The sequence below is a fragment of the Argiope bruennichi genome, chromosome 3 (genome assembly GCF_947563725.1).
Source record: "Argiope bruennichi chromosome 3, qqArgBrue1.1, whole genome shotgun sequence".
Lineage (NCBI taxonomy): Eukaryota > Metazoa > Arthropoda > Arachnida > Araneae > Araneidae > Argiope > Argiope bruennichi.
The window spans coordinates 83,684,029-83,708,884 of NC_079153.1; positions in this window are offsets into that span (position 1 = coordinate 83,684,029).

The window sequence follows — 24,856 nt, forward strand, 5'->3', positions numbered from 1 at the left end:
ATTATAGATGTGTGTCAAAATTTGCACCAAAATCCTTCATAAGTCAATTGTTTTGAGGTATGTCTAAAATGATATACGAATATGTATTGAAATTAGGATTTAAACGCCTTTTATGATTTTCGAAAAGTAAATGTGGTAAATCAATAATTAATATAGACACAATCATGATGAAGATGATTATGTCGTGTCCGCGTTACCACGGAAAGGGGGTGCAGTAGCTTCTGAGGGTAAAGACCCCTGAGCACCCGAGGGCAGAAGTCTGACTTCTAGCTCATGAAACTCACACACATTCGCTTGCCCTTTTGTGCCCCCTTTTTACAAGGGGACACATTCACACACCTCACAGATAGAACACGGATGAAGAACAACCATGCCCGAACCGGGATTCGAACCCAGGACGCCCAGATCACGAGGAAGACGCGTTACCCCTATGCAAGGACGCCATCAGACACATTCATATATATGTATATAGAAGGAGATAAAGAGCTAATTATTTTTATATGCTGAACGAAAAAGTACAATTGTGAATTCAGTCGATTCTAAAAAGGCGCCCCAAATGCACATTTGATTTTTTTTTTATACTTGTGTATTAGCTACAACCCAGTGATTAAGCGCCAAAGATCACATACTAATTGGCTCTTTCTTAACAAATTTTCGCCAATAGTACACGGCAAATAATGCATGTGTACGTTTAATAATAGAAGAGGCGGAAAGTTTTGAGATGACCACATTTATATATTCCCTGATTTATTATTTCGTATGTTATTTTTTTATTAAATAATTTTGTGAAGAATTATACTACAATTTTCATTATTTTTCTATTGTTAAAATGACTACACATTTTTTAACATTACTGTAGGCAAGAAATAAGGGATTAATAGAATGTTAAATCAATTATACTTATATTTAGCATGCCACAAAATGACGAAAGAATCCAGTTCTATTTCAAAGAATGGATATGTTACTATATTACGAAAACCTCGAATACTCTCAATAGCTATCAAATACTATTTTGGTTTATCTGCAGATTTCTTGATTTTATCTATAAAAGTAAGAGATCATCTATAGAGTGAAATTTTCTGGACTTTGCTCGCATTAATCACACTTTAAAGTGTTTCTAATCTTTTATCCTAAAATCGATAAAAATATTGATTCTTGAATTTGAAGATTAAAATTATCTCTGAACTTTCGATTAAAAAATTTCAAAACGATATGATAAATATTTAGTGCGATACGAATTCATCTTCACAGATATGTAATCGCGGGTCACACCCTTTACAATTGTTTACTGGCTACTGATGTTTCAACTGGTAGAAACCACTTAATTTTTTTTACCATGAAATAAGACAAAATGCTAATCTCAAAAATTTTGTTATTTACTCTTATCTATTTGTAGTTTTTTGTTATTGTTGCTTTAACCGGTGGAAACCACTTAATTTTTACCTGTAAATAAGACAAAATGCTAATCTAAAATTTTTTAAAAAATGTAATCTTATCTATTTTTTATTTTGATTTCTTTGCTAATCTTCCTATGCAAATTTCTGTCCTTAACTGTTTATATTAACTTAAAATAATTGAAAGAAAAAACAAGAAAAAAGCCAGGTTTTTGAAATTTTTTTGGTTTATTTTAATTTTAATAGAATTGGAAATGCCACGACATAATAGAAAAGAATTTTATTTTATTATGAATGATAAGAGAAGAAAGGCTTGTAATTCGAATGTTCCAAACTAAACAGTTGCAAAAATGATTTTAAATTTAATTCTTAAATTCGTCAGTGAAACTGAAATGAATTATATTATGTATTATATTAGGAAATTTAGTTCCAGTAAGTCAAAATTTAAAATTGCTTTTTATAATATAATTTTGTTTATTTAAAAAGATTTCCAGTAAAATATTTGTACAGAAGTTTTTAAATATGTTCTCATTCAACTCATTTTTTTGGAACTTTTATCTACTTCCAAGAAGTTTTTTTCGATTTTTATATTTGAAATGATAAATAGTTTATTATGTGTGTGAATAAGCATTTGTTGAATAGTATTAAGAACGATTTCGCCAAAATATTATCTACAAAATCCCCAATAAATAAAAAAAAAACAAGGCTTTTTACTTTTTTTCAAAACTTTTTTAATCACTACTAAATTAATTTAGAGTTTTATCAGATATAGTAATAATAAAGGTATATTAAATTGTCATCATTTGAGTAATATATGTTTGGTTAATATTACGAAAAATATCTTATTTGATGTAAGCCTGTTTTATCATAATATTTCTGTAGCGAATTCTTTAAATCTGCTTTCTCTAAATTCCATTTCCCTTAAACCATGTTTCCAATTAAAGGCAAAATATCAAATGCATTTTTTTTCAAATTATTTAACACACAAATTATTCAAATTCTTTAACACAAATCATATACACCAGATTAATCGAATCAGGGATCTAATGGCAAATAAGTTGATTTTTTTTGAAAATAGAGACTTCAAAAAATCTGATATCTTCTAAAATTAAAAAAAAAAAGAGTAAATATATTTTTCTCATAACTAATTTAAACAACCAAATTCGAGTCGCCAATTTCATTATGTTCATTTTAGGATTTAAAAAAACATTTAATCAGAACATATTGAAAATTTAAAGAAAAGAAGGTTTTTTTTTTAAATAAAAGGCATGTATTTTGTATGAAAATTTTAAAGTTTGAAACTTTACATTTTTGAATTAAAATATTTGAAAACCTAACATCTAACATATTTTATAACCAATGCAGAAATTTGTTTTAAATCGCAGAAAAAATATATTTGAGTTTGAAATCCCCTTAAATATTTCAGATATTGAAAAATAAGTAACGACATTATGTTCTTAAAATTATTAATATTTTTTGCTTACAATCGTCTGAATATTAAACCAAATTAATCAAAGAATAACTATCATAATTTTTTTAACTATTTTCACAATCGGTTGATTTTTTTATATGGATTGGTTTAAAAGAATAACGCGAGTTTCGAATGTTAGTACATAGTATGACTTATCTAAATATTATTTTAAATGTATAAAAGCACTGTTTTAGTTCAAACAAGGATATTATTTTTATTTTAATGAATGTCTAGTCGCTAATGTGCAAATTAGTGAAGATATCTTTAATTAACTTGGTAATATGAGAAATGGGACGAATTTTCTAACTCCAAAGAATTGGCCTTTCAAATTATTTAAATACTTAATACATTTCCCAGATAATTTACATCTTAACCGATTTCTTTGTTTAAGGAGTAACAGATATATGTATTTGAACAAACCGCTGAAATATCGATTTATTATCCAAGCCTTTGGTATCCAAGCCTTTACCAAATTATAAATACAAGCATTGATAAAAGATAAATATTCTGAATGCAAAGGAAAATCGAGAACAATGTAGAAAACCGTGAATAATTTCTAGGTCATTCATCGGAACAAAGAACTATCCGTAAAACCAACATCTTAACAATAAAAAGGAGCATTTTTAGTAAGCTCTCATAAAATAGACTCAGTAGCTTCGATTCCTGATATTAGTGGAATAGTGAGCGAGCCTGTTTTATTAATATTCACAATGGAACTAATAAAACAGGCTCTTGTTGTCTTAAAATTGTTAAAAAATTATAAATAGTATCACTCTGTACACAGTAAATCAGCATACAGTTTGTACTACTCATAATTTCTTGCTGATCTTTTGATTGAAAAGGAGACATTACAAGTTACTCTATATATTATACTTCCCTAGGACATAGCGTTAAGAAATTATGAATAGTACTGCTCTGTCTACATTAAATGAGCACGCAGCTGTACTACTCATAATTTCTTGCTGACCTTTTGATTGAAAAAGAGGCACTACAAATTACTTTATCCATTATACCTTCCTAGGACAGATTACTTCATTGCTTTATATAAACTTTTTCACATAGTACTAGAGAGAACTCTCCTGGTGTAGGTTGTTGGATTCCCTAGTATAGTTTGTGAATTTGGATGCAGCACTACAGTGATGATAATATTAAAATAAATTAAAATGCAAGACAAAAAAATCCCGCATTCAAAGAAAAAACAAATATTGTCATTGTTCCTCAATCTGGAATGCAAAATTCAATCGCATCCACTACTTTGTTATATGAGTTACTGTTTTATATTTCCTTTCTACTATTTTTGAAATTCAAAAATAGCGTAAATTATTAGTCCCATTGTGTTTTCGCTTAAAATTGCCCCCCCCCCCTCAAAAAAATTCGACTGCGCTGGTAATAATATATTTTTATATCTGACAAAAGACAAAATATCTTTCCTTGTTGAAAGAAGAATGCAATAAATATTTATTAATTCTGGCGATGGAGTTTTAAATTATGGTTGGATGCAACAAATATTTGCTTGAAGCATTAAATAGTTTCCAAGACAAATGAAATATACTTATTTGGAAATTAAATTATTTTAGAGGGTGAAAAGCAAATTTCCTATCATTAAATACAAAAATTAGGTGACAGTATACCGAAATTTCTTTAATGGTAATAAATTATGTACTTAAGAATTAATTTTATGCAAATCTTTGTGAATATACTGATATAAAATAATCCTTAGAGTGCCAAATTGTTTTTGATTTTATAAATTTTATTTAGGAAAAAATGATCTTTAACGCAAAAGAATTTAAAAGTTTTGTATTTAGTCATGCATTTGTATTTAATGTTTCGCTTTTAAAATGAAAATCAAAATTATAAACTATCTGCTTTGTTGTTCAGAGTGCAAAATGTGTTTTCATTTTTGATAGAACTTACAGAAGTATTGGAAAGATTTAATGAAATTTGGTTAGTACATAGATGTAATAAAAGATGTTATTTCATAAAACATTTGCAGTCCATTAGTATTATCATGTATGTAGATAATCAAAGCAAGAAAATATAAAACAGATGATACAAAATGGAAGGAAAATATGGGTTAGTAGGAGATTGGAACTTCTTGGGCCAGTATTTATAGCTTATAGAACATTGAAAAGTACCGAAAACTAAATTTTTCTTTGTTTTTATCTTTTAAAGTAGTGCGAAAAATAAGGTAATATTTTTAAAAATTCAATTTTTCAACCACCCCTTCATCCAATAGTTTCTTCTTTTCTATTGTATTGAGTAACAGTTATGGCAAGAAATCCCCCTCTTTGTTTGCTAACAGTCAACCTGCGTATTACCTTCTTCTTCGAAATTGCTTTCAAACGCCTGCTCTTCCATGTTTCACTACCACTTTTTCGCCGGCAGCTGTCAACCGGAAAAATGTTTCAGTTTAATTCACTGAAGTTTTACGAGAACTTTTTCTGTTTCTGTTGACATGCGTTTATCACTTCCTACCGGATACGTTGAACGTGATAGGTAGCATGTCCTGGAGGCTCCCTGCTTTCATTCAGATTTTACAATGGACGGAACTTTCAATTCCTGTTTCTGTTTCTTCCATTTACAGTTTATTCTAAATTTAATGAAAAATTTGGGAAAGAATTGTCGATTTAATGTCCACCGGTGCTTGAAATTGTATATGCTATTAATAAAGTAAGATATTTTTAGCACTTTTGCATTGTAACTGCTTGTAAAGTTTTATAAGTTCAAATTATTTAAATATAGATATAATTTACTTCTGAAGTCTGTATGTTAATTCAATAAATAATATAATGCAGTTAATTTTTTTATACATAATAATTAATATAGTTAGTTTTACTAATTAAAATTTTCACATTTTTATGACAATTATTTATTAGAAGTTAATTTCCGAGATAATTAACATTGTTAACTGAGTTCAATTAAAAAATAGTAATTTCTTTTTATTTATATTTTTTTGCATTAAGCAAAGAAAAAAAAATGTTATGTTTTTCAAAGCATTACAGAATAAGTTCGATTACATAAAATTACCCTCAAATTTAATTTATATTCATACACAAACTTTAAGGATTTTTCAGATAAAATAAAAATATTTGTTAAAAGTTATTTGTAATTTTTTTCTTTAATGTAGTAATATTATACAAAATGTAATACTCACTTAATTCTACAGTTATTCATCCTCGCAGAAGAGAAACTTTTAAATGATTCCTAAGATTAAAATTTTCCTCCTTTATATTTTTATTCATAATATTACTTTAAAGATTTTTCTTCCTTAAAATTAAATAAGTTATGATTTTGAATCTATTATCAAACATACTCTATTAGTTTCATACTGCACTTTTTACATATTTTTTTAAAAAAAACTTTACAAGAGATTTGGACTTTCTTTACAACGAATTTATCTTATGAGCTTTAAATTTCATTTGACAATAATATTCCCCTGCATTTTTGATAAACTTCTCATATACTGACCATATTACGGCATATAATTTTTTTTTCTTTTTTCAACTTTCAGAAACAATTTTTGAAATTTTCTAAATATTTTCATTGGGAAGAGCATGAAGCGAACAATAAAAGTTAGCAAGTAATATTGCATTTATTATGAAACTTTATTAAGCAATAAAGTGATCGTAACTTCTCAATACTGGTTTTGTATTTGATACATCTATTTTAATTATTTTTTTACACCAGACGAATTCTTTTTAATGTATTTTTTTTATATTTGTAAGACTTTTTTTTAGAACAGCAGAACAAACCATTTTGAATTCATGCATTAAATAAGGTTGCTATTAGAAAATGTTTAGAGATAATACAGAAATATTCAAACTTAAAAGTAAAGTGAATAGTTATTTTTCTTATAAAATATAGGATTCTAATAAGAAAAAAGTTGGGAAATGTATCAAAATTTTTAAAACAAGCTTGAATTTATTTCATTAAGAATATCAAATGTAAATATAAATTGCAACAAATAGCATTTAAAAATACTGTATCAACTGACAGAAAATTAATCATAGGCCTTCTGAGTCTTAATTAAACGATTTATTAATGTGGCTTTAGATTTATATGCTACATCCACAAAAGCAGAAATATGATGTTTAGTTTTTTTTAGAAAGAAATCTCGTAACCTGTTTTTTTAGAAGTTTTCTTTGCATAGCTTGGTCTTTTATTTATATAAACTTCAAATACGAAGTATCTGCTGAAAGCAGCTTTTAATACATGACTTTAAGCAAAAAAAAAAAAAAAAAAAAAAATCAGAGTTGATTTAAATATAAATAGCAAAATAGAAATTAATACCAATTTGAAACTTAATTACACATTTACCAAATTTAAATTAAAATAAAATTTAAAAATTGACTAAAATATTACTCGAAAATAAAATATTAAAAAATTAATATTTTATTTACTAGACATTTTATTAATATTTTATAACTAAGTATTTTATTAATAAAATACTAAAATATTAAAAATTTATAATAATATAAATCTTAAAGTGCCAATATTACGAGCAATCTTAATAGAATAGTGTTTGATTCCACTTCAGTAGTTAAACCCTCTAAATAATAAGATTCCTTAACATCCTCCATTTACACAGAACACTGCTTACCAAATATTAGAAAAATCGGCATTTTTTCTTCAGTTTCCTTTCATTTACTTTACTGGGTAGGCGTGGTTATATTTTCTTTTGATTTCCTAGAAATTTTACATGTACAATTAAGATTATATGCCATTATCGAGAAGTCACAAGGGTACGGAAAACCCATATTTAGTGCATTAAATTTAAAATATAATAATTTTTTTTTTACTTTTTCGTATACAAAGTACATTAAGATAAATTATCATAACTATAAAAAAAGCTTCGAATTCGAGATTTTGATAAAAGTTTTAAATCTTCCTGAACCCGAGAAACGCTTTAAAAAAATTATATTTGTGCATTTATAAATCCTATGATTCGAAAATGCTTTGGACTTATAAATAATAGCATATATAATTTTTCTATGATTATTATGATATTATATATGTGATCTTTATATTAAATTCGTAGATTTCTAGTACATTTTGAACGAAATCCATTGAAAATACGTTTGTCTGTCAGGTAGTCCGAATGTAAGCTCTATAATTACAAAACATAACGAGTTAAATTAGAGAAAAATTCTTAACATCTAAAGTTATTGTAAAACATCTTAATCACTCTTAAAATCTAAAGTATGTATCAAATCGTGAGACAAATCTATCAACGAGTTAACCATCTATCAGTCTGTATATTCGCATGCAACATTTTAAATAAATGGTATTTAGTATGTGATGTTGGAACTGATATTGTAATCCTGCTAAACATTTCGATTTTAATTGGTCGGAAATAAAGTTTTCTAATTCTTCGTTATACTTCCGAAGCACAAATCGTTCATGCGCAAAATTCAGAAAATTAAAATTGAGGGTTCGTGGCTTTCACTGCCTTGGTCAAGATAATATTTTGTGTTGGGAAATAAGATATAATATTTTTAATAGGATCCATGCGAGATTGTTTATGGGAGATCAGTTCTGATGGTTACTTCTCATATACGAAACAGTATCATAATCGGACGTGCAAAATATGAACTAACGTATCGTAATGATCAAAAAATACAATTTCGAGATAATGAACTCCTGGCGCTCTAGAACTTCTTGATCTTAGCACTTTTAATACTGGATTTTGTTACGATCTAATTAGCCTTCTCATAAGGTATCACTTTCCACCTTTTCTCAATAATGTCACTCCAGCATAAGTGAGTCTTCCTTTGAATTTTAAGATAAACAGCTCAGTTTTGAGAACAATCAAAAGAATCACACATGTTCAAATAAATCTCTGATTATCCTGTCCGATGTGCTATGGCATGTCAGAAATAATATCAATTATAATGAGCTCAAAATATAAATTTCAAAAGACATCACAAAAATTCAAAAATTCATTTGAATAAAAATTTAGAATGAATTAAAAAATAACAAAGATCAGTTATTCATTGTTCAACTTTCTTTTCTCTAGAAGCGGAACGGAATATATTAGTGCCCATTCATAGATGCAAAATAGATCCACACACTTAATCACTCTAAATGATACAAATCCCTTAATTCCCTCATCAATCTGCACCATATATATCTCCACCAATAATAAATATGCATATGTGTGTCTGTCTCTGTGTGGGTAATGGTAATCTACAGGCCAGATCGTTTGACTTAGAGTTACTAAACTTGCATTATATACACTTGGGAGAATAAAAAATGAATTCTGTTGTGAATTTTTGAAACTTTATTAACTAATTAAAAATTAAGCTGCATTTTGGAGTTTCATACTATGTCTTTCTAAAATATTAATAAAGAAAAATAATATTTATATCATTTTAAAATGAAAAAAAAAATATTTTTTCAAATATATCAAATTTTTGCCGCAGAATTGTTTCTATTTTTAATTAAGTTTAAATTTTTTTTAAATGTTTATGTTATATAAAAACATATTTCGTTGTGGAATTGGGAGTCGGATGTTTTTTATGGTTGCTACTGATATTTCTTCCTGGCTTACTTTTTATTTTTGTTCATTAAAATGCTAAAATTCTGGTTATATTTCAATCTAAATCATGCTTTAAATACATTTTTTTTTTTGAAATTTTGTTGTACTGCATTTAAAGCTTAAATTCAGAATCGAGTAATGGTGAAATTTTTTTTAAAGTGCACACCTTTTCAAAACTCTGTTTTTTAATTCTAAAATAGTTGGATAGATAAAGATATGAATCGAAAAATCAAGGAATAGCACAATAAAAAGAACGGTGAAAGGCTATTAAGATAGTATGAGCTATATATCTATAAAATATTGAAATTAAAAATATATTTTGCTGTGAAAGCTATTAATATCAAGCTGCATAAAATATTCAATTAAAATTTTTAACAACTGTTGAAGCAGGAGAATCAGTTTGTCACTAAAGAAGGCTAGTTATTAAATGTATTGAAAATGGTAAACTGCAACTTTATTTAAGAATGCGTATTTACTATCGAGTCTTAACCACTGTTTCAGGAAAAATAATGCAATTTTTTTTGTTGCTCTGCTATGATTTATTACAACGGTTTTTACGTTATTTTCACTCCTTTGTAGTTAATAGTAAATGTATGGATTGACTCATATTTTTGGTTTTGTATACACAGCATTATATCGAAATTTTCTACAGAACATAAAAAAATCAATGCATTAAAATATTATATTTTAATAGGAAGTGAAGGATTTCTTTTTAAATTAAAAACTTTCGATTAAAATAAGCCTTTAAAGCAAAACTGAGTGACAGCCTTTTCAGAATTTTGAAATTGAAAGCCGATTATTGAACATTTAATTACTTATAGTCAATGTCACAGCATGATAAATTATAACTAACATGTGAAGTTGGAGAATGTTTTAAATATGGATTATGGATTTTATTGTTTACTTCGTTGGAACTTTCCGATTATTATTCGAATTCGTTCAATCTACTTAAATAGTTTACAGGTTTATTAACTTAGATAATGTTATTTAAATTACGTCAGAACTATTCTGCTGGATTAACATTAAAATTATTGTCATCATCACTATCTTCCATCATATGTGCAAATTTCGTAATTTATTTTTTGAAAATTTGTTAAGCACCGAATTCTTAGTTATAATTCTTATTTTTTAAAATAAATCTAAAAACAGTGAAATACGAAGAAAACATTTTTCAAAAGTAAAACATTTTTTGCAAAAATTTTTCACGCCAGTTTTATAATGACTGTAATATTTTCAAAGGGAATTTTCACCTTATAATTTTTATAATAATATATGGTGCAAAACATAACCGTGTTTGCCAAAATTTGGTTGAAAAGAAAAGTACCAAAATACTCTAAAGTAAAAAAAAATGAATTGTAATGGATCTCAATTAATCCAAATAGGAATTATCGGAATAAAAAATAGCTGTCAAAAAACAAAATTTTATGTTAAGAAATTGTTATTAATCTCATTAAGAAATTAAGAAAAAATTATATCTATTTAGAAAATTAGAAATTTTGAATTAATTGAATTATAAATTTTCATTCTGAAATATTAAATGAAGTAATATTTCAATTTCATTTGTTCAGAATCACATGTTTTGAATTTTGTTTCAAGTTCTGAAATATTAGAAATGCATTTCTAACAGTGAATTCGTTTGTTGTTTTTCCTCTAGTAAATTTAATTGATAGAAATCTTTATTTAAGAAAATTTGTAAAAAATACAACAATCGTAAAGGAAAAAAAAAATAAAAAACCTAGAAAACTTTCAATTTTTAAAAACAACGCATAATTTGCATGGTAGTACGAGATAAAAATTTTCTTGACGAGACTGGAAACGGTATTAAAATCTTGTCAGAATTTGAAGCTTCTACACCTATTTTAGGAATTTATGTAACATAAACTTCATTTGCTTTGATATCTCTACGGGTACTAATAAATTAAACATGAAAAATGTAGGTGAAAAAGAGAAATATAGAAAACGGTCTCGTGAGTAACAATATCTGAATAAAAAACTGAATTCATTAGAAAATTCTAGAAAAAAACCTCTCTTGTTACATTCAAAATAATATTTTTTTTCAACATATATTACGAAAAAATAAGACTGATATTTCATGACCTTGAAATAAATAAAACTTGTAATGATTCATTCCGTATAATTCTTATACTTCAAAAAGAAAACATATTTTAGTTTGACTTCATATTATATCTTTAAATAAAGGATCTTTTTAACTGCAGTTTTATAAATTCATTAAGAATAAATAAATTTAAAACATTCGGAAACAGAAATTAATTTCTTATATTCATCGTTAAAAATTCATTAGGAATAAACAAATTTAAAACATTAGGAAATAGAAAATAATTTCTTATATTCATCATTAAAAATTCATTAGGAATAAACAAATTTAAAACATTAGGAAATAGAAAATAATTTCTTATATTCATCATTAAAAATTCATTAGGAATAAACAAATTTAAAACATTCGGAAACAGAAAATAACGTTATATTCATCTTTAAAAATTAATTAAGAATAAAAAAATTTTGAACATTCGGAAACTCATATTCATCGTAACATCGTTTCTTGAATGCATTTTGACAGATATTACATCACTTTGAGTGTACTATTTGAGACAAGATAATTCTTGGAGTTTAAAAAATAATTTAATTGAAAAATGCTTTATTTCTTTTATATAAAGTGTTTTTAGTTCCTATTGTTTTGACTTTACTAATAAATATAATCTTTAAAATATAGATAATTGTATGGGAATAAGCAGATATTTAAATATAATATTTTTTAATTGTAATTTACTAACCTAAGAATTTAAATGATACAAGTTTATTGTCTATTCGATTAATTATTATAATAAGTTATAACTCCAATCTAAAACTTTTTGTAGACTTTTGGAAACAAATATCGTAATTCTAAAGCCTGAAAATTTAATGTAGGCGATTCTTGAACTGGCATCGGATTCTCTAAAATTCTCTTCTACACAAAAATGAAGAAATTTGATTTAAAACAATGAATCATCGATTAAGATGCACTAAAAACAGATTTAACTTGCGTCATGTGAGAGAACACAGTACATTTATATGAACAATTTTCCACGCTTCGTTTTCGCTGCTAGAACACTCACAATAAACTAAAATTTCAATCCACAAACTTATCGAGAGAAAATGTAAATATAGACCAAAATCAATCAGATTGTTGTGATCAATCTTCCATATCTCATCTCCAATGCTAAAACACTAGCAACTAACTACAGTACAGTTAAAAATTAAAACGAAGAAATTTTATCGAGGACAAATATAATAAGAACCGAAAACAGATCTAACGTTCTCCAGACAGAAAAGCATGATGCCTTTGTTATGATTAATTTTCTACGCTATATCTCAGATGTCAACTAAATAAAATTAACTAAAATTCTATTTTACAGAAATGCGAAGAAATCTGACTTAAAGTAATTGTAACATGGACATTGAAAGTATTTTAAACTTCCTCAAAAGGGTAAACATGGCGTTTTTTAACAAGTTTAAGCTCCAATGCCAAGAGAATGTTTACCTGTAACAATTAGGGACTCAGGTAAAAAGTTGTAAATAATTATTATTAGATATTTTTCCTTTTTTATATAATATAGAAGCAATAATTCTGTTTTTTTCTGGGGGGGGGGATTCTTTTTCATCACATTTTTTCCCTTAAGTTCTACAGCAACGCATTAAAAAAAAGAAAAGTAAAATGATAAAATAGTAACTATTAAAAGATATTGCAATAAGGGATCATGAAATATGTGTCACATTCTAATAGCACTGCACATAAGTTATTAATCGTAAATTAATTGTTACGACTTTTTCATACTGCTCAAAATATTTGAAATAAAGGATAAAATGCTTGCTGCTTAGAAGAAATATACACTGAAACAATATCTGAACAAATAATTAGAATATATGTTTGAATTTTATTTAGAAAATATTTTCAAGTAGTGTTTGAAATAAAAGTTATAAATAAAAACCCCAAAAATTCAATTGTAAAATTATTTTAAGGAAAAAAAAAATTAAAATTTAATCTTGCTAATATCGATTAAAAATGAAATTAAATTTTTAAATGTAACTTTTAATTAATTTCAAAAGAAACATACATGTATATGGTACTATTCATGCAATAGTGGCAGAACATACAATGAATGTTTTTATACATTTGAAAATAAATTCATGAATGATATTCAAATGAATGGAAGACAAATAAGCTTTAGCACTATTTCAACAGCACATATCACATGATTTGTATTTTGTAATTCTTCATATATCAAACAACTTGTTGGCATATATGAAGAATTCCCTAAAGTAAAAAATCTTCAACATTAGCTCAGGCAAGGATAATAAATACTTTGTAAAAGCTAAGAATAAATGTTAAAGGAAGTACTTTTTCATATTGCAAATAATATTTCAAAGTTTATTTAAGTTTATTATGTTGACATCATTCAGAATGTCAGCGTAGGAAAAGCTTTTGAAAACTCTAGAATTTAATAGCTCTGTATATCTACATTTTTTTAAAAATTATTTTTCGTTTAACTAATATTTTTATGACCTTGTCATGTTAAATTTATTTCTGTTGAAATAATATTCTTGTATTTCCTGCAGAAGTATTTAAGTATTGCCCTGCCAACTTTAAGGCACGTCTGGGAAAAGTCGTGGGATTATATTTATATTTGTAAATTAAGTCTATAATCATTATTTATTGGTATATTTTCTGGTATTTACAGTTGTTGGATTTATAACATAATTTCAAAATTATGATTGTACTTTTTACCTTTAAATGTAAAATATAGAAAATAAACCTGTAATATTTTATGGAATATGCGCAGAATAATCTAAATCTATGTCTTTCAACCTATTTTTTGGAAAAATTTGGATACTGATAGAAATTTTTCTTTTTTTCTTTGATTATAAAGAAGAAATTTGCTAGGACTTTCTTCCAAAGTTCTAAATAAATAGAATATAAAAAAAATATTTTACTAGGAAATATACTGTTTACTCGAGAAACTACGAGAAAAAAAATATCGAGAAATATATCTAGAAAATGGCAGATTTTTCCGACAAGGTATTTTCTCAAACAATGATGACTAATCTTAAAAAATTATCTATCTAAAAGATGATACCGCTCTTGAATAACATCGTACTCGCCCGATAAAGCGAAAACAGATGTTTATCTATTTTTGCGACTCGATTGAAAATTGTTGAATCAACGATTCACGAATCTGTTAAAGCCCTTCAAAATCATGTCGAATCTTTTGAGAGTATTTTTAGAGATTAGATTGGACGAAAATTTTTACTAAGTGTACAAACAGTAGAAAAAGAGTTGAGGGGAGGAAAAGGGTAATTTGATGGAAGTGTTATCTAAATTGTTTAACTTCAAGCAATGAATTCTTAAAAATAACATCAAAATACTTTTTTTTTTGCTATTGATAAAAGGATGCTTAAGAGATGACATGATTATTATATCAAGTCTATATTTTACTATAAATTTCTACGATCAATACTGTGAATCATTGTAGCTCTATGAATATATTTTCATCAATTTACTATAAGAAGAAAGAATGCCATACTTGTAAAATTGAATTATATTTGCCGCTTTTAAGTGGATTAAAAAAAAACAACATTGGAGACACAACCCAGTAAAAAAAAATAAAATACAAATACATTTTGTAAAGAGTAATAAAGGAAAGTAATAGTTAACTAGAAAGATATTTAAATGTGAAAATAACAAAAAATTAAACCAAGATTTTTAGTTTAATTATATTAATATCCCATTTTTTAAAGCAACACTATAACGGACCTCGTAATTTTAAACCACTGTCAGATGATGAGAACGGCATCTGAACTGGCAACCCCCTCTCCAAGCTTCCTCATCATAACAGCGGAAAGATATTTGGCCCCGACAGAATTGCACCGGATCCGCTAACACGGCAGTTCTTCAATGGAATAGGTCTCGAATCTAGAGCCCTCCGGCTTCTAAGACGATACTTTACTACTAGGCCACCACGGGCACAATTAAACCAAGAATATTGTCATAAATTTTTTTAACACCAAAATAAATAATACATTTTAGCCGTTATAATTCACCGTTTAATTTAATTTAAACGCTTTTCGAACAATAAATAGCTTATAAGTACAATACTATTCATCACAAAATGCAGATGAAATTTTATATGCTTTGACATATCTTTTAAGCTGCAAAATCGTAGACATATACAAAATTATGAAATCGTTGGTAACAGCAAACACTGTAACTAGAGCATAATGTTAATAAATCAAAATCCAATAAATGACATTGTACTGTAAAAGTCTTAGGTGATTTGATATAACTATTAATGGAAATCACTTGTCCATTTAAAATATTAAGAAAAAATTAACTAATTTCATTTCCTCAAATTTTTTAGATCATTTTTCCTCTAGAAGAGATTAACCAATACCAAAACATGTTATATTTGAAGATTTTAGAATGTAAGATTAATTTAATAATTATATTTGTTAAAAAATATCTATCGTCAGTGTATACAAGAGAAAGAAGTTCTGAGATTGCAGCTAGAACATGAATGAATTTTGAATAAAAATTAACGACTTAAGGATATAACATAATCGAGTTAAGGATTACACTATGTTTTATTTCTGAGTATAATATACAGAATGTCATAAAAAAGGAAACAAGTATTTACTTCCTTATCTACTGTAATTAGACATAAAAATTACAACAATAAAACACTTCATAGATATCTAAATAATATCTAAATATCACAATGATATTTTGAATTAAAATATCTAATACTTTATTATGAGATTTATAATGTGGTATTACTGATGAACCCCAGAATTTTCAAAATGTATTCCCAAGGAATAATTCCATCTAGTAAGTATTCATATGAACATATTGCATAATATTGAAAATGGGAAAAAACATCATTTATCCGTAAAAATATCCAAACTTGAATAAATTAGGAGTATGAATAATTATGGAAAACCTAGTTGTAATTGATGGAAAAAGTAAAAGAAATTATAATTTAATCAGATATCATTGTTTGTATTTTATTCAGTATATATTTTTTCCCATTAGACAAATATAGACATTGCGCACTTTTTTTAAACGGGGGGAGGGATAGAAACTTATTTTAGCAATATAATGTTTAGTTTAGTTTAGTTATATTAACGGGCCGTTGTAAAGCAACACTAGGGCTATCTTGGGGCGGATCTCGTAATTTTGAACCGCGGTCAGAAGACGAGGACGACACCTGAGTTGGCACCCCCCCTCCACACCACACCACCTGGAGGACGTTTGGCATGACGGATTTAACGTGCAACAGACCCCCGTACACGACGGTTCTTCGGTGGAATCGGGTCTCGAACCTGAAACCCTACGGCTCAGAAGCCGAGACCTTACCACCAGGCCACCGTGGCCTTTAGCAATATAAGGATAATTTTTTGTACATTTATATTAAGGTGGTTTGATATTAGATGTCGCAATATATATATATTTTCTATTAGAGGCAACTTGTAATACAAATAGCAACCAATGAACTCATTTAATATATTTTTGAAATTCTATTTTTAATACAAAAAAAAAAGAGAGGGTAAAGCTGTTTTCATCATATTTTTTTCACAAGTATGCTTCTAGAAATATATATTTCATAGTAGGCATATGGATGATTGTATTCTGAAAATAAACACTGCGAACTATCTTCAGCAAAGGCGATACTCGAGATATGGACAAAGTTGACGAAAATATTCTTAGTGAAAATAATAATAATTCGAATCACGACGTTAATGGAGTACAGCAACAAATATATTAAAATTATTAGACACTTGAAGATGATCCTCGTCATGAAGTTTGGTATGAATAGAAATGCTCTATTTGCATCCTTTTTTTCTCCGGATGTTTCATAATACGTTCCAAGGTGTCTTCCAACGAATTTTCTAGGTGACCGCGAAAATAAAGTAAAAGAAAAATAATTTATAAATAGCCATTGGCTCTTAGCGATACAAATTTAGGAAAAGTAATATTAATAATTTCCTTTAATTACCTTTAATTTCTATAAATAAGTTTATTGTCATACAATTATCGAATAAATAATATTGAGAGATATGTTTAGAATTTCCTTTTAAGACGGTTTAAAGTTAAAGAAATTTCAATGATTTTTATAGGATTATTGAACAATTTACTTTACTTTATATTCATAGATTGGGTGAAATATTATATTCTATTTCTAATTTTAATCATCAGCTTTTATCAAATTTGGGGATATTTAAGGAAATAATGATTTATAGAAAGGAAAATTTTTTTCCATGGCGGAGCTTTAAAAAAAAAAGTACGACAAATAACGGCTCGTCCAAATATTCATGCCTTAACTGTTAAATAGTTCATGCTGTCTTATTTGTTGTACGTCTTATTTGTTGCATCATGGAAAATACAACAAATAAGACATATTATATTATATATATATATATATATATATAATTATAGGTAATGAATTCAAATGGTAATGATTGCATTAGTAGCTGCATTTTGCAATTAACTGATTCGTCAGAGTATATTAGTTAAAGTTAATTTCAGTTAAATTTCTGATATCGCTCAAATTCCTTGAGCAAAGAAAATATTTGTAAATTGGTATTTTAATTGTCTTTTAATCCACACTCGATATGAAACTCTATACTAGTTCTGTTCTTGGTGTTCAGGCATTGTATCAGAATAAATTTGTTATTATATTTTCTGAAATTATTGCGGAAAATTCCAAATTTTGTTTAACTTTTTTAATTGATTAAAAGTTTTGAAAAATCTTTCAAATATAAGCATGAGTGTGATACATTAATAACTACAGGTACGACCAGTACAGCACAAACATACACTCGAACATTTATTTTTATTAAACACTTCCATTCTTATTTCAAACGTTGGATTAAATTAATGATATTTCAAGCAAATATTTCAACTGTTCACAAAAAAGGCAATGAATTTTTTAAATCCATTTTATATATATTTTATTTATCTAGGAAGCATAGGCGGCGCAGTATTAACATAATCAAGTACATTTTATATATAGCCATCTATCTGTTGCTTTGAAAATACCGCGTGCGGCATAAATTCGTGCAAACTTCAAAAACAATTCCAAGTAGAATTCCAATTCCACACATCTCACAGATAGAACAGATGAAGAACAACCATGCCCGAACCGAGACTCGAACCCAGGACGCCCAGATTACGGGGAAGACGCGCTATCCCTATGTCAGGACGCCGGCTTTTAATTTTTGTTTCTTTTGATGTGCAGTTTCTTTTTGACGTCAAGTCACGATTCCAAATTCATAGTATACTATTAAGTTTATGGTAGCTGACCAGTCGAAACAGGATAAAACCGTTTTTTTCCTTGCGCAATTTTTATTTTCAGACACCAGTATGAATCAGATGAAATCATTTAACTTGCTAGTCATGAAATTTATACAAATTTCAATTAATTCCGTGGTAATATGCCTGGCATGTTGTGCTCCAAGAAGCTCTACAAAACTTCAATATTCATGCTTGGAATTTTAAACTTTGAATTAAGATGTATAATTTCACTAATAAAATTTCTATCAAGCAGTCAGACACAGGAAAACAGTGATTTTTGAAAAAAAAATGTTACAGGGAAACATTTTTATTAAAAAGTAATATAATAAATTTTCAACTCGGTAATCAATATTCAAGAATCTAAGGTCAAAATCAACCCTGGAGCGAACTACATCTCATATGACTCAAGTGCCACAATGGTTTGAGGCAATTCCTCAAATAGAATACTGATGCACAGATTCCGGTTGCTTCAGCATGCTGTTTTCAATATTATTTTACAAGCCTTTTCAGATATTCATTACCTTGAGAAATGTCAGTCGGTTGTTGACACTTGTTTCTTTTATCAGAACATTAACAGATAATGTTTTAACCTTGGAATGTTGTCAGCCAATTATCTATTAAATTATCTATCAATAAACATTAAATTACACCGGCCTTGATGAAAAATTAACACATCGGATTATTTGAGGATATCTTTATTGTCATTCAGTTTTTGTTAATTAATTAATTTCGGAAACTTCAAAACATCATTAAATTTGATAGTTAACACGTGAAAGAGACGCCACTGGATTACAAATGAAGTTATATTGTCATATCTCACGATATTTACAGTTAACATACACGCGTTCTAGATATTTTATATAAACTACTTAACTTTCACAACATAGCATGAAATTTTAATCTTCCTTCAGAATTTTTTAAACGTTCTACGCTTAAACAGAAAGCAAAAGGAAATAATAGTACGTTATTTTCTGCATTACTATTTCATTTATATCCCAATTTTATCATTGAGACAATTGTCAACGAATGTTTTTGTCACCTAGGTAGATTTCGCTGACAAGTTTATCATAAATGGAATTCATTTTCTTAATAAGGAAGAAAAGTTAATAACTTACTATGAATTTATTACTGAAAAATAATTTGATTTTAAGCAATTAGATATTGAGAGAATTTTAATGTTATAATATTATATATAATGCATTAAAAGCTATTACAGTCAGCATTAACTTTGCTAAAATTGTTTTGATTTTGAAATTTTTAAAGAAGTCTAAATTGACTGAATAGTTTCAAATTAAATTAGAAACAAATATTAAATAGCCCCTTAAAGTTTGTGAAATTTTAATATTTATTATAAAAATGTTTTTCTTGTTGCCAATTATAAATTTTAACATAATGCTCGTATTTTTATTTAATAATAGATTTATTTAATGATATATTTTCTATCATTAATTAGATATATTTAGTAATACATCTATTACCATGAAGTGAATGATCTATTTATTATAATTAAATATTTTAACTCATTGTAAATTAATTAAATAATTAAATAAAACATAATTCATAAACATTATCGCTTCGAATGACATTTCCGAAATTTTTTTCCACATGGTATTTAAATTAGATGGGTGTCATATGCATCGATAGAAAAATTAATTTTCAGAATTATTTAAATTATTAATAATTATATAAATTATAAATAGTTATTTTCCATAATTATTTTAATTTTTACATAATTTGTGAAGAATATATAAGGATTATGCAACAAGTTGAATTTTTTGGAGGAAATGCACAATATAGTAGTTATAATCATAGAATTGTATGACTCAAGATGACTATTTAAAAAGGAAAGGACAAAGTATAAACCTATAAGATTTAAGTTTATAATTATCTTTAATTATTCTTAATTTAACTTGAAGTCTTATAACTTATAACTTGAAGTCTTAAGATTTAACCTATCGAATGTTATTAATAAATTAAAGATGAAATTAATTTGGTTTAAAAAAATTGAGAGAAAATAAAGATTTTTAAAAAATTGCTGAATTTTATAAAATTTATACAATGAGATGAGGCAGTATTAAATATAACTTTTGTATATGTTTTCATCTATATAATTGAGAAAAATAAGAAATTATATTAAAATTTAATTTTATTAAATTAATAAAATTAATTTTCAGAAATAAAAGATAAAAATGGGCGAATTAAGCCAGAAAATTCATCATTCTTTGAAATTTCTAATAGAATACTCAAATAACCTTTAATTTTTTTGTTTCATTTATGAAAATGATCATTGCGTCCTCATTTTGTTACCGGAAATGCGCATATGGATATTAAGTAAATTGGCAATATTCTTTTTCCCAATGTGCATATTTCGCTGAATAAAATGTGTATCTTTCTTGGTTCCGTTTCCGAAGTTACCACGAAAGGGGAATTACCTTAAAAAAGAAAGACGTTTATGTAAAAGTAGGGAAACTCCCTACTTTGATCTATTGGACTTTGTTTCGCATGTCATAAATGCATATTTGGTGAAAACTTCAAAAAATCTTGCTTGCGTTATCAGTCTCGTGAGGAAAAGTTATGAATAATAGTTGTGAATAAGCCCTTCAAGGTTTGTATATATTTATTAAAATGAATTTCGTATCAGTCTTTAATGTAAAGTGAAACATTCCAGATGGAAAACAGGATCCATGAGAAACAGTTTGACTAATATGTTTGCAATCATAAAGTGACTAATTTATTAATAAGCAAATGAGTCATTTGATGATACTATTCTTTGAAGAAACATCGCATGAAGTAATGTTTACATACATTCAAGATAAGTAAACTTACATATATATAGGTTTACATATAATCTTGAAATTTACTTTTTGCATTATTTTATTCATCCGAACATTATAACTTATTAAAAGTGGTTAATTAGACACCATTTTTTTCGATTGACTTTATCACAAATGCCTATAATCCCATGGTGATAATGAACGTGTTGACATCAAAGTTCAGAAAATTATTCTGAATTAAAAATACTTTATTTTTTTCTTGACTTTTAAAATTAGTAATAGCTACAAATCACTATATATTATTATAGAATTAAATTATACTAATTATCAATATTTATCATATTTAAATATTTTCTTAATTATACGAATTTTGCAATGGTTTTGAATATTCATATGCGATTCTTGGAACTATTTCTAAAAGAGTAAATAAAATTTCTTAAGTGTTTTATTTTTACTAGAAGAAATTCTGTTCCAATTTAAAAATTAAAACATGTCTCACTTGTGCATCCCTAACATGGAATAAGATATGAATGAGTACATTGCAATTATCTAAAATATATTCTAATCTTTATGAATTATAATCTATTCTAAACTTTGTTATTTAGAATCTTTTCTAATCTTTATCAGCTGAAATATGCTTCTAATATTTTTTTAAAACTAATTTCTATTCTAACTTTTATTGTTAGTGGCAATTTAAATAAATACTTGAAAGTAGAATAAAGTTGAGCGATTTTTTTCATTTTTAGTTTGAAAGCGGTGCACCAGAAATTTTATTCTAAAAATTTTTGATATGCCCATATACGTATATGGTTGAATATTATCTCTACTAAAAACATGTGCATGATTGTTGGCGCCCAGCAGTCAGATTAATTTAGTTACCAAATTTAGTACCACACTCATAATAATCTTAACGTTGGACATATGCAGTTCGGAGCAAGTTTTTAAAAATCTCAATTCATTAAAACTCAAACGAAATTGACGTTTTTCCAACCGAAAATACAACAAGAATGATTATGTCATCTGAAATTAAAAGAAAAATACCTTTGATGGACACCAATTCTTTTGCCCAATAATTAAAAAATATTTAAAGTATATTTTAAAACATATTTCATTGTTATAATTAAGTTGTAATAGTATTTCGTCCTGGGATTTCTTGTCCAATGTTAATGATCAAAATATGAATATTAGACATATTTTTTGACTTGTACAAAACTGTTTATAAAAATAAAGAAAATTATCGTAAGGCCTTTTTTAATAGGATACTTTTACAAATGGAGTACAAGTAAATTTTTAAATATATAATATATACAATAAGCTATTTCATGTACAATTGTATTTTGAGCATACTTAAAAAACACGATAGCATAACATGTTTTGGTTTGCTTTGAAATGTTTTTTTATTGGTTTTTTTACTTTTCCCTCTTTGATACCTTCTAAACGCCGGCGTTTATGCTGCAGGTACAGTTTCGATTTTATTTTTTTCTATTGCAAAGATTACGCAATTTATGAAAATATATCTTTACATTATTAATTATTTGAATATTAAAAAATTTCAATTTTCCTAAAATGAATGATCGCTAGATTAAGGATAAAGTTGTTTTATAATAATTTTATAATCCAAGGAAAAAATTATCTTGTGGTAACTGAGTTTACAATTACATGTTTCATTGAAAAAATATTTCTGCAGACTTGACTTGCCTTCGATTTTTTACTATTATTTTTGAAACACTCTGCATAGGAGAGAATTATGAGGTCTGTTACAGAGCCTATTTCCTTGTTATGATCGCTTCCATTATTAATTACAGCAAATTTCTAAAAAAAATTTCCGTATATAATAAAAGCACCTAAAGTGTTCTTAAGTTAATTCAAATAATCTGAAGTTAGAAAACTTATCACATTGAGGAATGTTTCACAACAAAACTTGAGTTTATGCTACTAATGTTTCTATTCAAAATAATTAAATGCAATGTTTATAACTTAGGTACAATTAAACTTATAAATTTAGAATTTTAACGTGTTCGTTACAAACAATAAGTTAATAATCAAGAAAAATGCGCATCCGACTTATATTACAATTTACAATCACATACAATCCTTAAATTTTTTAAAAAATTAGCACAATTATTCTTGTAATATACTGATATTAGTAATCAAAATTCTTTAAAACAATTCGTTTTAATGGGATAATTTTCCCAGGTTTTAATGTCTCGAAACGATTTTAAAAATTCTGAAAATTTGTTAAAGACAAATAAAATAAACATTTTTTCCTTCCATGTCGTAATGACTCTTGAATACTAGCTTCTGAATTTAATAAGTTTTCAGGTAACTGATCTTAACACATTATTGAAAAACACCTACAAATTTTTCCACCTAGCTTTAATTTCTCTAAACTATCTTAGCTAGGTGATTTTACTGCCATTTTGATTATACTTTGATTTTTTTAAATAATCTATCTTGCGTTTGATAGCGGACAGATTTAATTTCCTTCATTAAATCTAGGGATAAATCCTAGGAATAAATTTAGACGAAAAATGGCTATATATATTTATCAATTTTTTTTTCTGAAATCACTGGATTTTTCCTAGAAAATTCATTATCATAGCAAACAACGATTGAATCGAATATGTATTAATGAGAATTTTGGTAAAGGAATTAACCAAATTAAATTACACAATTCGGGGAATATATAAGTTGAAAGGGCGTCTTATCTCAGCTTGTTTGCAATGGATTTGACTTTATTTAAATCACTATTTGGGTCTTCAAAAATACTTTCAATATTAATTTTTAGCGGTGCATAAACTTATGAGTGTTAACCTCTTAAAAATTTAATCCCATCGAATGCATCAATTTTTTAAATTCTCAATAATTTTATAACAAGAAAATTTATTCATTTGGTTTTTTCAGTTGCATTCCCCTGTTACTAGTTACGAGAAATAGAATTATTACGAGATTCTTTCAACTTCCGTTTGCTCTTAAAATATATTATACTGCTAAATTAAATATATTTAATATTTTGATATATTTAATGAACTTTAGAATGAATCCTACTTCAAAAAATTGATTGTATTAAATTTTTTCAAAATTAAACCAACTTGATTCGGTTTACCAGAAACATGCAAAAAAAAAAAAAAAAAAAGATTAAACCAACAGATTAATTTTATAAAATATACAAATAAGGTATAAAATGTTTATTAAGATTTTACATTACAGAATATTAAAACATGATTCATTACAAAAATAATGCATTCAATATAAAATGTTACATTCCAAAATATTCCATGTAAATAAAATAGCAATACATAATTTATAAATATAAATTTTTCATAATTGTTT